The sequence below is a fragment of the Mchenga conophoros genome, linkage group LG3 (genome assembly GCF_057382185.1).
Source record: "Mchenga conophoros isolate Kocher_MC1m ecotype Shallow Benthic linkage group LG3, M_conophoros_male_GT1.1, whole genome shotgun sequence".
Taxonomy (NCBI): Eukaryota; Metazoa; Chordata; class Actinopteri; order Cichliformes; family Cichlidae; genus Mchenga; species Mchenga conophoros.
In genome coordinates, this window is record NC_140528.1 from 75,374,158 (window position 1) to 75,388,851 (window position 14,694).

The following is a 14,694-nucleotide window of genomic DNA, read 5'->3' on the forward strand; positions in this document are numbered from 1 at the left end:
GGGTGGGAATGGATGTTTGTATCTGTGTGTGCATGTATGTCTGTGTCTATATGTCAGGTTGGGTGTCAGGCGCCACCTCTCTGGGGACATCTTAGGCCCTCCAAGGTTTGGAGGCCTATCTCCACCCACCACCACTTCCCCTGCCAGTGGCGGACTCCCTCAGGTGTCAGTGCGTTGGTGGTTCTTTGTGTCTGGGGATGGGCGTCCAGGTACACACCGGCTCACTCCTTGGTGGCCGCTTATCGGGGCCTGGAGCCTGGGGCTCGCTCGGGCCACTTCGGAGGTGGGGTGCCCCCGGCCTCTCGGCCTGGGGCTCGGTCACTCAGGCACAGCTGGCTGCCGGCGGAGCTCACGGGTGCGTCACTGCAACCCCCCCTGGCTTCTGCTCCGCGGCTGCTGAGTGAGCCCTCATCTGGGACTCTCCTCAGCTCTTTCTGGGACAGTGGCGCGGCTGCCCCTCTGTTGGTCTTCCTTGGTCTCTTGTGTTCTGGGGGCCTCTGGATGTCTGGAGTTTTGATCTCCTCCATACCTGCTTCATGCCCTGGAGGACGGGGCAGTGGCCCCCCCACACCCTCTAGCAGATCATTACATGAAGGAACCTTTTAAAAAAACAAAAAACAAGCGCGTCCATGCTCACAGGTGTACACACGGGGGATCACACCCACAAACTACACCCTTTTTGGCTCCTACCTCAAAGCACACTGTGCGCTGTCGATCTTATGTGCTGCACAATAATGTTTAATATTTAGTATTTACTGTCATATTCCCATATATCATTGTGATTTTGTTTATTCTATTACTCTTGTTCTCTTCTGCTTGTTTTCTTTTTTCTTTCTCAACAGGTGATCCAGGTGATCGATAGATGCATTTTTTTTCTTCTTTTTTTTTCTTTTTTCTGCCCATTCTGTTGGTTTTTGTCTTTTGCCCTTCTCCCCCGTCCCTCTTCTCAGCTGTTTCTCTTTCCCTCTTTCTTTCTCCCCTTCTTTCCCCCAGTCAAGTCTGTCCCGTATTCAGTAAGTGAAAATAAAATAAACAATAAAAGGTGAATCAAATGGACCATTACGGCAAGGCTGGGATGGTCAATTTGGTAAAGTAAATCCGTTGGGCATCTTTCTTTGCCTTTAGACAATAATTCTGATGGCACATTGACTACTTTGTCATACCTGCCGGTATAACAGCCACCCCGTACGGTTTTTCAAGCTTTGTTTGATCATGTACTCACATCACTCACATTAACTGTCAAAACCACTTTGTTTTTTTTTTTTTACCTGAACAACAGTTTCACTTTCCTATCAATGCAATCTCAAAGAACATCATAGTTCCATCTATGTAGTACACATAGGGGAATAAGCACTTAGTTGAAGCTGAGAAATGGGAGTTTCAAAGTCCTTTCACAAATAAATGATATACGTTACATAGGTCAACAAATGAAAACAGAAACACAAGTTCAATTTATTGTTTGTCTTACAATTTTCTGAAGCTCATCATTTACTCCTGTCATTTATATTTTTTGAGTTCTCTATTCTTGCAGCAAATCCAGCTTCTTGTCTAAGTAAGCTCTGTTTTTTTTGAACATGTGAAATGCAATGTCAACTATTTCCTGCAGTGGTGGAAAATTATATGATGATATCATTGCTTCTTCCAATTGAGGAATAAGTTCCTTCATTTTTTCATTGTATTGTTTTGAGAGGGTTGTCATTTTGTACTTGGATTCTTCCTAAAGGAGAAAAATGAAACTTTTCACATATAGTATTTCTACTCATATTATAGACTTTCTGAGAATAAACTGGAGACTGACTGACCCACCTTCAGTCTCTCTTCCTGTTCTATCGCTGTTTGAAGGGTTTCCTTGCATATTTCCTGAAAGGAAAGGAACAGAACATAGTGAGTGTGTTACAGAATGTAAACAGTAGCATATAAAAATCAAACAGGAAGGTCATATTTATGTTACAATACATATTTTTTAAATATTATGAAATTAGTCCATTTTAATTTACCAGATTTTCCTTGTTATCCAGTGAACTTGCGAGATCAAATATTTTTGTGATTGCAGCTGTTCAATACACGCCATCTTCCTATTGGAAAAAAATAGTACAATTAAATTTACTACACAATACTGAGTAGTGTAGTAAGTACAGGGAAACACTATACTTGTATAACTTTTGTACAATCTGACATTACTGTGTTGGTGTCATTGCTACATATATGTGTCCAGGACCAACATTGCAACTGACCAATGGCATTGTCTGAGCATTCAGTTAACAGTAGCCAAGAAGGTAATGCTAAGGGTAAAGGTAGGTAAAAATAAAAATGATCACAAGCAAATCCCACAAATAACCAGTGATGGGAATAATGGCGTTACAAGTAACGGCGTTACTAACGGCGTTACTTTTTTTCAGTAACGAGTAATCTAATTACTATTCCTATCGTTACAATGCCGTTACAGTTACTAACAACAAAACGCGGTCCGTTACTATTTTTCAACAAACAGATGGTTGAAGCTGTGTTCAGCTTACCGCATCTTATATCAGTTGCATGGAAGTAGCTGTAAGTAATCTGGACAGTAGTAGATGCTCCCGCGGACAGTAATCACGATCACTGTCTAGCACAACACCTTGAGCTAAGGGGGCAAAACAATGGCATGAGCGCTGCTGTTTGACTGAGGAAGAATAAAGTAGTCGTGGTAAGCCAATCACACGGCCACTTAAAGACAAAGCAACAAGGTGATGGATACCAGTTTTTAAATTGTGTTGCTAGGCCACGTAAAACCAGAGTCATGATAAACAATAAATACGCGGCGTTTTTTCCTCAATAGTTTCCTCACTTTTACTGTCTAAGAACAGCGTTAGCAAGCACTCTCTGCTTATGACTAAAAACAAACAAACAAACAAACAAACAAAAACAGGGCAGGTTTTAGGAGTGACGGCGAGAGAGAGAGAGAGACAGCAGAAAAAGAGAGAGCGAGTTTTGAGATGTGAGAGATTTGTGACGTTTCGTGTGTTTGGAGTGTGTAGTTAATGTGTTGTCTTGTTTAGTTAGTGTGTATTGTTGTGGATAGTTTTGTGTTGTGTGTCAGGACAATGAGGTGACTGCTGTCTCCAGGTAGAAACAGGAGTGATACACCTGCTGCTGTCAGACCTGCAGGTATCAGGCTGTGATGTTCTCCTTTATACTGGACAGAAATATTTGGAGTGGCACAAATAATTTGTGAGGCATCTTATTGAATGCAGAACACCTGATGGTTCGGTAAATAGTTTGAAATGGTTACTTTAAAAAAAGGGTAAAAGGTAAATGGCTGCAAATAACTTTGTTGTTTGCAAAACTTGTGCATATGACTTTAAAAATGACAATTTATATTTGCATTTAAAGTTATGAAATATGATTCATTAAACATGTTTGCGGTTATTACAGTAAAAAATATAACCTTTTCTACTCAGATTTTATGTTTTTTTGTTTGATTTTAGATCAATTGTGTTAATACAGTCTGTCAAAATGAAAACATAACTGTAAATTCAGACACGTGACGTTGTGCTGAAAAGAATGATACCAAACAAGGCAAATAAAGTTTTTAAAGGTGAAATGTAGAGGAAACATCAAAAGTAGTTAAAAATGGCCAATTATATCCTGGACCCCAGAGGGTTAAATGTTTTTTTTTTTAAGTAACGCAATAGTTACTTTTCAAGTAATTAATTACTTTTAGAATCTTGTAACTCAGTTACTAACTTAGTTAAGTTTTTGAAGAAGTAACCAGTAACTATAATTATTTACTTTTTCAAAGTAACTTGCCCAACACTGGCTGCAGTGTGGTCTGTGTGGAGAGACACTTAGCTTCCTCATGCTTTCATTTTTTCACATGAAAATGTTGAGATAACAACCAAAGAGAAAAAAGTGTCAACCCCCCCCCCCCCCCCCCCCCCCTCAACAAAAAACCCCACACATTTAAATATTTCAAATGCGCACAAACAATTCTATTCACCTTTTACATAATATGTAAACTGGTTGGGATGACAGCTGGTAATGATGCATAAAAGAAAAAGTTGTTGAAAATATATTGAAGTAAAAAGTATTTTACTTCAATAAACTGTTATCTGTTTATTGTTAAATCTGTTATCACTGATTAGTTTTGCTCAGGACGGTGTCAAAATGTTCGCTCAGTGTGGGATAATCAGATATCAGCCTTTAACACACCCTTTTGGCACATTGACTACTTTGTCATACCTGCCGGTATAACAGCCACCCCGTACGGTTTTTCAAGCTTTGTTTGATCATGTACTCACATCACTCACATTAACTGTCAAAACCACTGTTTGTTTTTTTTACCTGAACAACAGTTTCATTTTCCTATCAATGCAATCTCAAAGAACATCATAGTTCCATCTATGTAGTACACATAGGGGAATAAGCACTTAGTTGAAGCTGAGAAATGTGAGTTTCAAAGTGTACCTGAACGCCTACACTACATCAAAAAACCCACCATTTAAAGTTATATAGTTCGATTTAACTATGACGAAATATTTTGAATTTTGGATAAACATTGTTTACATTTCACAAATTCTGTAAAGTTTGAACAAAGTGTATCTGTGCATTCACTAAAAGTTAACAGCATATCAACAGACTTTGTACCACTCGCTTCAAGAGTAAATCAGATATTAGGTTGCAAAACTATTTCTGTGACTACCAAGCACACTTAAAACAACTAACACTCAAAGAGCACACACACACACACACACACACACACACACACACAGAAACTAATGCTGAAATGTAAGTGTGCAAGTAAAGACAAGGTTCTTTATTTTGTTAACTGAAATAAGGCCATACCCATTCACCGATGTCCTGGTTCAATGTTGGCCAGTAATAGCCAGCAACAACCCTGTTTCAGGTACCTCTAACACCATTGTGGTTCCCGGTACCAGGGTTATTGTGGCAATCCATCAGAACTGACTTCTTCTCCTCCTCTGACATGACTACCAAGCGCATGCACTGCATACTGGGGCCAGTGTAGAAGAGTCTGTTGTCTGTTACAAGATGAAAATGTAAAAAGCTGAAAGAGTTGCTGACTAAAGTAAAATAAAATGTCTGAAAGATATTAATAAAGTTTGGGATAATGCACCAGTATGGTACATTTACCTTCAATTGAAATTAACTTTTAAAACTATATATAGGGTATATATGACAGACTTGTATCTTTTTGTTTTATTTATATATATAGCTAGATAGAGAGAGAAAGAGAGAGAGAGAGAGAGTTTTAAAAAATAAAAAATAAAAGTAAAAAAATAAATAAATAAAAAAAATAAATAAAGGATCAACATTAATTTTCATAGTTACCCTTCAGTTTGTAATTACGTGCCATTCTTCATATTTTACGGCGCAGTTCTTCAGTCGGGGGAAGCTCTCCATTGAGGATAAAGGTATGAATTTGCTTGTATACATCTATTGTTTAAATGTCCCGGGCAGTCGAAAAGGAGGCAGAGCTGTCGACAAATGCTAGAAGCTAACTGAGTGCTAACCGTATCATTCAAATATATTAAGGTCGTGTCCAAATTCATGGGCTGCATCCTCCTGAGGCCGCATTTGTAGATCGATTACATCACAGTAACGTGACGAAGGCTGTCCAAATTCGTAGACTCCTCCGAATGCAGCCGACAAATGCGTCCTCCTTTTCCCCGAATTTGAAGGATGGGTCGGGTGTGTCCTTCGTGGCCTACCATATCCCAGAATTCATAGCGCGGCCCAGCCAAACTCCAGTTTCCAACAATGGCAGCCGCTACTGTTTTTAAATACATCATTTTCGGGTTTGGTGATGATTTATGGCATTGGCAACTCCCATTGTGTGAGTGCTTGTTTCTTTTACTCTCCTCCACTCTTTGCTATCTAATGTGAGTGTGGCTGTAAATACAGATTATTTCCACAGCTAGTAGCAAATCAAGGTCTTCACTCCAGTGAAATGATTCCTGCACTTGTTCCTCTCTTGTCCTCTGTCTTAGAAAACCCTCGGTGTTCCAGCTGTTACCTCCTTGCTGTCTCCTCTTGATTCATACCTTGGAAAGGAAAATTCTACCTCAGATTCCCTCACCTGTTCAGCTTGAACCTGAAATGAATTCTCCCGACAAATCACCACTTCACTGATTAATCCTCTACCTTTGCACACAGGGACACATTTGATCAACTGACTCATTTAGTTTTGTTAATAAAAACTGTAAATCTGTTCTTAGCCTGTGTGCTTTTGGGACTCCAGTTCTAGTATAACTATGAGAAAATGGCCTGACTATATATGTGTACTCTGTAAGTCAGCAGCAAAACTGAGTTGGTCTGTCCATGCCTTACAATGTTGTAACACAGCATGGAAGCCTACAGGCATTCATGGACCAAGACTACTAGAGTAAAAACTGCACCTCTAACTGAGCACTTGTATTGAAGTAGTCAGATAAACAAAGATCACAGAATACTGACTGAGATCACAAGAGGGCGCCAAACCATAAGAAACTAACAAACACTGGACACATTTGACCTACACACAATGATGTTTGAAGTTTGTCATATATCCAAAAGTCAAGGGTTTTATAATTATTAACTTTCTTAATACAGGATGCAGGACAGCGAAAATTTTACATTAATGCTGCCAGTGCCTCTGGGTGTGAGGAACAATGTAAACTTTACTAAACTAAAGCATTATTTATTTTTAGTAGTTGTAGTTATCAGTACTACAGGGAGTGCAGAATTATTAGGCAAATGAGTATTTTGTCCACATCATCCTCTTCATGCATGTTGTCTTACTCCAAGCTGTATAGGCTCGAAAGCTTACTACCAATTAAGCATATTAGGTGATGTGCATCTCTGTAATGAGAAGGGGTGTGGTCTAATGACATAAACACCCTATATCAGGTGGTGCATAATTATTAGGCAACGTCCTTTCCTTTGGCAAAATGGGTCAAAAGAAGGACTTGACAGGCTCAGAAAAGTCAAAAATAGTGAGATATCTTGCAGAGGGATGCAGCAGTCTCAAAATTGCAAAGCTTCTGAAGCGTGATCATCGAACAATCAAGCGTTTCATTCAAAATAGTCAACAGGGTCGCAAGAAGCGTGTGGAAAAACCAAGGCGCCAAATAACTGCCCATGAACTGAGAAAAGTCAAGCGTGCAGCTACCAAGATGCCACTTGCCACCAGTTTGGCCATATTTCAGAGCTGCAACATCACTGGAGTGCCCAAAAGCACAAGGTGTGCAATACTCAGAGACATGGCCAAGGTAAGAAAGGCTGAAAGACGACCACCACTGAACAAGACACACAAGCTGAAACGTCAAGACTGGGCCAAGAAATATCTCAAGACTGGTTTTTCTAAGGTTTTATGGACTGATGAAATGAGAGTGAGTCTTGATGGGCCAGATGGATGGGCCCGTGGCTGGATTGGTAAAGGGCAGAGAGCTCCAGTCCGACTCAGACGCCAGCAAGGTGGAGGTGGAGTACTGGTTTGGGCTGGTATCATCAAAGATGAGCTTGTGGGGCCTTTTCGGGTTGAGGATGGAGTCAAGCTCAACTCCCAGTCCTACTGCCAGTTTCTGGAAGACACCTTCTTCAAGCAGTGGCACAGGAAGAAGTCTGCATCCTTCAAGAAAAACATGATTTTCATGCAGGACAATGCTCCATCACACGCGTCCAAGTACTTCACAGCGTGGCTGGCAAGAAAGGGTATAAAAGAAGAAAAACTAATGACATGACCTCCTTGTTCACCTGATCTGAACCCCATTGAGAACCTGTGGTCCATCATCAAATGTGAGATTTACAAGGAGGGAAAACAGTACACCTCTCTGAACAGTGTCTGGGAGGCTGTGGTTGCTGCTGCACGCAATGTTGATGGTGAACAGATCAAAACACTGACAGAATCCATGGATGGCAGGCTTTTGAGTGTCCTTGCAAAGAAAGGTGGCTATATTGGCCGCTGATTTGTTTTTGTTTTGTTTTTGAATCTCAGAAATGTATATTTGTGAATGTGAAGATGTTATATTGGTTTCACTGGTAAAAATAAAAAAAATTGAAATGGGTATATATTTGTTTTTTGTTAAGTTGCTTAATAATTATGCACAGTAATCGTCAGGTGACACACAGATATCCCCCTAAAATAGCTAAAACTAAAAACAAACTAAAAACTACTTCCAAAAACATTCAGCTTTGATATTAATGAGTTTTTTGGGTTCATTGAGAACATGGTTGTTGTTCAATAATAAAATTATTCCTCAAAAATACAACTTGCCTAATAATTCTGCACTCCCTGTATACTAGTTTAATAATTATTAACCACAGCTTGGACAACATTAAAGTATCGTGAAGTTGAGTAGACTCAACAATAAAATTCAATACTGTATCTCCTACTTCTAAATGAACATAAGAGATAACTTAACTTAAAATAAGATGGTTTATTAACATAAATTGTGAAAAGGAATGGACCTACATGTGTAACCCTCATCAGCTCTGAGACCCTTTTTACAGACAGTATTCCTACCATATTTACAGGCTGCATATGCAGAAATTGTAAAAATGTGTACATATCAAAACATAATAAAAATCTTCTGATTGTGTAAGGGTTTAAAATGAGGTAAATGAAACTCCTCATACCAACTGTCAAGCACAATGGTGGAGGGGTGATGATGATTGATAGAGTTGACCAATGTTCTGCATAACTCAGTTACTTTTTTGAAGAAGTAACTATATAATTAATTGCCCAACATTGGTCATTATGTACTGTATTTTACAGACAGAGAGTTACAGGAATCTCTCACAGACCACAGACTCATAATACAAGTCAGAGCTTTATTAAAAAAAATAAAAAATAGAAAGTTGTGTTTTCAAAATTGGAGTTCAAGTTATTTTTACTTCCAATAGTGTTAACATACAACACAGGTCATGAACAATATATATATATATATTTTTTTATTGTAAGTGGGCTAAAGCAGTTAATTAAAAGTAGTCTAACATAAATATAAATGCTGGAATTTGATTATTTTAATAAACCATGTAACTTGGATGGATTCGATGCTGCTGTGACCACAGTTCACACGTCTGCTGTTGCTCACAGTGGACCAAGGGATCGCTCAGGGAGTTTGTGTGTTCGCTCAGACACGTGAAAAATTAGAGGGAACATTGGGCCTATGACATTCAGTACCCAGTTATTAAAATGTTAAGTGTAAATCATCCCCAGCCCACAATAGCAGCTGAATTTACTACGATTTCAGATCTTTTTACACGTCAATAAGAAACCACCGATGTGTAAAACAGGCTGACAACAGAATGACGTAAACCACACTGCTGCAACTGTGCAGCTCTCAGGTTTGATCTATTGTTTCTCTCTGTTTTTATGACATTTTTCACTGTGGATTACAACAACATCAACATTAGAAAATACATTTATAGTAGGTGATCATTAATCAGTATTATTGGCACTATTAAAGGGCTCCAAAAATCAAACTTTGCTTAGGGCACCACGGAGGGCCAACCCTTTTTACACTTCAACAATTGTACACAAAATACAATCATCCATCCTTCTATCTATTTATTTTCTTCCGCTTATATAATTCAGCATCACAGGGAAGCTGGATCCCAGTTGTTTTTCACAGAGGGCCAAGCAGTGGAGGGAGCTGCCGACCTCCCAGCAATACATGTAAAAGCTTTATTTTATACTGACTCTGGTCATCTTTATCTATCATAAAAATGTTCTTCACGATCTGAAACATGTAAGTGTGTCAAATATGCAAATAGCTAAGAAATCAGGATGGGCTAAATCGTTTCTTACTGCACTTCTGTTAGGCGACTGAATAAAAACACAAAGTCAGCAGTCTGGCTATGAATGTCTTTAATGTTTCCCAGATCAGAATCACAGCATACAGTGTATAATAACTTCTAAAGTAAACAGAAATATCATCACCTCATTTATTTATATAATTTTACTTTACTTTTTTTAATAATCATCTTTTTTTTATTCCATTATTTAACATTTTTCTTCATCTCAAGTCTCGAGTTTCTGAGTTCAACAAAGAAAGTAGAAAGAAGACAACAGGTGCAGATTTGCAATGGACACCAAGCTGAGGGTTTCTCTGTGGGTGTCACTGTCTCTGTGCACGTTTGACACTGTGGACGTGACACAGGATCATCCAATCATCATGTTTTGCTTTGCTGACAGTTTCTAAGTGTTGGAATAAAATAAATCCAGCAGTTATACCACAGAAAGGACAAAGTGTGGCTCTAACAGCTGTTGAACACACACAGACTGTGATGTTCTCCACACGTCACCCATCGCTCTGCACTTTTCCAGCATCCAACTGTTTTTCTGCTACATAACATCACTGCAGGAGAAAAACAACGGACAGACAGACAGACAGCACAGTGTGACACGAGCAGGTCAGACCACCTGTGTGATCTCATGAGTCTGTGAGGATATGAGGCATCTTATGGTATCAAAGCCCTGGAGTCTGTCAAACATGGCTACATGTAAACACTGCTACATGTTAGGTGAGCTAACATTTAACTGACTGCACTTTTTTCTGTCTCAGTTTAGGTCATTTATGTCCTTACTGCGAATCACTGAAAGGCAAAGCTGGCTTTTATCGCTCTGATGTTACGCACATCATGCAGCACAGATTCATCTCTGATCACAAGATTCATATTTCAAAATAAAAGCGAGCTAAGGCTTGAAAAGAGGACGACGAATTTATGACAATCACAGAGAAAAGAGCAACGAAAGGATTTAAAACTTGATGAAAATGTTTTTTCTCACTGAAAACTAGCAAATGCTAATAAACAGCATGACTGGCCCTCTGCTGTGAGGGGGCTTCAGTGGAGATGACTTCTGCTACAGCGACCTTCCTGCTACAGGATGGTCACATGATAACGATCAACGTTATGACAAAAAATAAAATAAATGTTGAAAAAACAAAGACAAAACTGATCGGTGGTAAGGATGAACTCATTTGAAACCTCAAGCTAACGGCCATTTTTTTCTTCTCATTACAAACTGCACCTGTTGTCTTTTGTCATCACAAAATAAGCATATCATTCATTCACTCCAAAAAACCCAAAAAAACAAAACATAAAATAAACAAGAAACTTAATATTTACAAATATTTTGTCTGTTTTTTTTCTTACACTTAAAAATGTACAGTTCTGATCTTCCAGATGTTTCGTCTCCATCCGTCTCCCAGTTTGGTATTTTCTTCTCTGTCCAGTGACCTCAGAGTGAGCGCTGAATGTGCCACAATGGCGCCCTCTAGTGTTAGCTTATAAAACAGACAAGGAGAAAGAACAGAGCCGAATGAAAGGACTCGTTTGTGTTCTCTCCTCTGCTGTAGCTGTGTGGTGCTGAGGTTAACTACACAACCCCTCGCCGCCTCCTTATACACAGGAGTGAGTACAAAAGGGTTCGTACGGACGCATCAGCCGGCCGTCCTTCTGCTCGACACTGTTAGCTGAAAGATGATCGGATCATCCTCTGTCCTGTATTTAAGGCTGAGAGTCTTTGTCCAGTCTCTTTTCCACAGCTACTGTCCACAGCACTGATCCACCTGCAGCACAGCCCCAGTCAGTTGTTTTATGATTTACATTGTGCACGTTTCCCTTCCAGTGAGCTTACAAAACCTCTGACAGGAGAAGTCAGGCATGTGTTTCCCCCACCTCCCCTTTTAGGCAGTAATAAAATAGAAAACAAACAATCAAACAGGCTAAAGCTAGAGCACAAGCAAAGACAGCACCGGTGACTAAGTTCTCCCATACTGGACGTACGCTACCACGTGGGCTCAAACAGCAGCACATCAGCTCAGTTTACATACTGTTGACATCTTCATCAGAGGATCAGCAGGGAGCGCTGCTGAGCTGCAGTCGTCTCCACCAGAGTGACGGAGCAGGAATCACAAACAGCACAAACCCACCGTGTTGTTTCCACCCTGTTCAGGAGATCTGAGCCCCCATCCCTTTTTTTCATGTTGCAGCTCTGCACTGCAGGCCCTGAACGCCTCCCGGTTACCCTCAGTGTGCTTAGAGTTTAATTTACAACCGACGAGCTCACAGATCATCTGCAGGCAGGTGAACGAACCCTTAATGTGAGGATAATAGCAGAGCTGACCTGAGGTCAGAAATAGTCAGGAACGGTGTCGACACAGTGAAGTCAGGTGTTTGGGAATTTGTCTGATTATCAGTTTGGGGGGGGTCGGTGTTAAATAACAAAGGTGGTGTAGGATGGAGAGAGGAGGAGGGAGGGAGCAGTGATGATATGGAGGAAGGTGATTGGTTAAGCAGCAGGAAGGAGCTCATGCTGGAGTCTGAGTTTTTACTGTTGGCCTTTTTCTGCTTTTTGTTTATTGTTGTCTGACGCGGGCCCGCCTACGCTTGAGTGATGCAGATGTGATATCACACTCACACAGCGACTGCCGCTCCTACACACACACACACACACACACACACACACACACACACACACACACACACACACACACACACACACACACACGACATAAGGGGGTCAGACAGGAGCAGCATCAGTCTCTGCTCTGTTTTGTTAATAACGTAGAAAAATAATTTTGTACAGTCAAGCTACATCGACGGACGCTTTACCTCACGTACCCTAAAATGAAAAAGTAGTGACAGTAAGATGAAGGCTGCACATGACACCATGACTGAGTTCACAGCTGTTGCTTTGATTCTAACGTTTAAGACTTTTGGCATCGACTCCGTTTTAATAAATGAGTGCTGGGAGGCGTCGTTTGACTTCAGGAGCTCCTGCGATGCTCTTACTCTGCGGGAGAAAACCAAAAACCAAAAGTAGCAAACATGGAGCGATATGACTCGTTTAGATTTTGGGAAACGTGCATCGACAGGTACAGTGTCCTTTTCCCCGCGTCTTTAAAGCTGCCAACTCTGCCTCAGCTTTCATACGAACAGATGAAGTTGAAGATCTTGAAGAAGTTTTGTGGCTTTCAACATTTGAAACTGCAAGAAACTCCATTCCGGGTTTCTCTGAGGCGTGGGCTTTCATCATCAGAGTTCATCCTTTAACCTATAACAATTAAAATATTCTCAAGTATGATCAACGGTTAATTACAGCATCGGCCGGAGTACCGGGAGCTGTTTGGAAGAACAAAAAGACGCGGAGACTGTTCTAAATTGTCATCCCAAACTAACTCAAAGTTTATTCTTTGTGCAGCAGTTTTTATAGGCAGACAACAAGTTTCAGTTCAGACCCTGCCCACTGGGTGGGGTGGTGTCCTTCGACAGTTGGAATCCTTTGTTCAGCAAGGGCAATAAAGATGCACTCACAAGGCCTATAAATCTTATACAGAGGTCTCCTACATCCGTGAGTTCTGACACAACCCAGATGGTCTTCACATAAACATCTTCTGCAAGGGAGTGATAAGTAAAAGAGTGATTTGTTGGTGTTTTCCCTCCAACCTTAGTATCTACTTTCACACCATAAAATCTTCAGTTGACACAGCAAGAGGAGATGAGGTTAAAACAAAGGGCATTGCAGAAACAGGGTCCTTTGTATAATATCATCAAAAACAATACTCAGTAAATGCTACCATGGTATCAAAATATCACAACAGAAACACTATCACTTGGCTTGATATCATCCTCCACTTCTGTCTCAGTATTTGATGCAACATTGTTTTCCAATAAATTGATTTGCTTTGGACAAACAGCAGGATTTTGTTCTCTTTGATTTATCCAGTTCTGAATTTCATTTAAAAACACATTTGTGTATTTCATGATACTTGAAAAGCATTCCTCTTGTTTTATTACTTCCTCTGGCACCAAAGACAACACCTCAACATGTGAACTTGAAGCCTTTTCGCACAGTGCCTTTAAATCCACCAAATACTGCTTAATTTGAGAAAGATTTTCATTGTGTTGCATGAGCGCTTTCATTTTTTGTATTAGTCCTTTCATTTTATTAACATATATTTTGCATTCATTTTGTGATTTTTCGATTTTATTCAACAATGCCTTTCCAGTCATTTTTCTTTCTCTCTTTCCCCCCAAATCATTAGAGGAACAATCATCATCACCTGTTTGACTCATGATTTTCCCGTTTGTTTGTTCGATTTTTTATTTATTTATTTATTTTAATCTTCAGTGATCATCCATTAAAACATATATCCACTGGAAGCCACAATAGACTTTGACCATAAAATCCTTTCAACGTAACGGCACTTTAATTGTCCATTTGAACATCATCCAAGCAGCATAATTAATAAGACGCAGCGCAGTCATCAATCCAAGAGCGCAGCCAAAAACATTGCACATTTAACCAACATTCATTCCATTCAGTGTCTCCTCTTAAAACATCTCAGCGCTAATGCAATGTCGCTTCCTTTTCCACAACCAGACATGCACAGGTATTCTTACCTGCGCTCCTCAGAATTGCGTCAGGTGTGTCGGTGCTGCTGGGCTCACTCATTCAGATGCGCTGCACTTACTTGGCGTCTTTCAGGTTCCTTGATCTGATTTCTTTGATCCTGCTTGTGGCTGGCTTCTCCAGAATGCCGTTTTTTGTTGACTAAAGATGTAGCGACTTCCACAGTCGCTAGAGGCCGGGGATGGAGCCTGCCTATTTGCCTGACGCGCTGTCAACTTTACGCAATAATGCGAGAGGTGGAACTGTTTGCTTGTTTATTAAAGTGCTTTGAGAGTTTACAGAGTAATGTCATCGGC